The 1,205-nt window shown below is 45.9% G+C and overlaps 1 long non-coding RNA gene across 1 annotated transcript in view; it reads right to left on the reverse strand.

Annotated features, from left to right (window-relative positions):
* LOC119592290 overlaps positions 1-619 on the reverse strand; it is a 14,333-nt gene extending 13,714 nt beyond the window's left edge. Inside the window, exon 1 of the long non-coding RNA XR_005230427.1 lies at positions 546-619. This is a non-coding gene — a long non-coding RNA (uncharacterized LOC119592290). The remainder of the gene's footprint in view (positions 1-545) is intronic.
* Positions 620-1,205: the final 586 nt, after the last annotated feature.

A 1,205-nucleotide genomic window follows, 5' to 3' on the forward strand; every position in this document is an offset into this window, starting at 1 on the left:
CGGATAATTTTGTCCTGATACATGCAATTGATTTCTTGGTCGTTTATGTGTAGTTGCGTGTGTATGAAAACGAATAGGTCAGAATAACAATTTCCATTTTCTAAGTAGCGGCAATTTAGAGTTGTGTGACGGGAGAGGCAGCCTCGCAACATCAGAAGGAACAGCCTCCTACCGCAAGCACGATCTTGTTACCAGACGTGTTAAGATTGGCAGACGATCCCTGGCTAACTTTCCTTCTCTTGCCCTCTACAAAGCCAAACTCACTAATTCTCTTGTAGATTAGTACGCTTTACCTTATTTTTTTTCATCATCTTTCAGGGTACAAGGAAACACTATGAATTCTGATCGTAATGTGCACGCCAGGACAGAGCCATCTTGTATTATGTTGTGAATTTTCACTGGTCGTATCATTTCAGTAAATCACACAGTTTCCACAGTTCATACAACAATGGTGTTTTCCTTGAAACGCGAACATATTAGCTAAAATGCCCATGATAAATTGGGTAATATACCGCATCAAAGCAAGAAGCGCACAAAGTACTCACCAATGTATGGAGTGCCTTAGTAGGAAATAATGGTAGTGAGGCCCGCCTTCGAGACGGCCGCGTCCTGGCCCCACCGAGCCAAGGAACACACTAGCCTCCCGGGCTTGCGGGGCTCCGGAGTGCGTTCTCCTCAAGGTCAGGTCAGGCCTAGAGATCAGGTGAGAAATGACCGGAGAAGATGCTGTGGCATGTGTCATCCATTCAACTGGCTTGGTGGTATTTTGTTAGAATTCTATAGAGTGTAAAGTGACATATTTGTTGAAGTTTTGGCTTTTATACTGGTCTAGGCGACAAACCATGAGCGACAGGGAAACACGTGGGGCTGAACGTGCGAGTTCCGTGTTTACTTTCTCGATTCGGACGGATGAGAGCTGCCCTGGGGCCCAACCACGAGGGCCTTACGTAAGCTTGGGCATGACTGACCTCTGACGTGAAACCCCCGCTGCTCTACTGTGGGTTATTGTAATGTTGGGAACGTGGTTTCACCAACGACGAAACAAATTATGTAACGTTATACTTCCATTTCTGTTCGGTCGAAATGAATGTGTAAAACGCAACAATTATCGGACACAACATCCTTCTTACCTGCAGTGCATTATTTTCAGTGCCAGGCTGTTTTTAACCCTTCCAATGCCAGCGGCCTCTACATGTGACGGCGAC

The sequence above is a fragment of the Penaeus monodon genome, chromosome 30 (genome assembly GCF_015228065.2).
Source record: "Penaeus monodon isolate SGIC_2016 chromosome 30, NSTDA_Pmon_1, whole genome shotgun sequence".
NCBI classification, from domain to species: Eukaryota; Metazoa; Arthropoda; class Malacostraca; order Decapoda; family Penaeidae; genus Penaeus; species Penaeus monodon.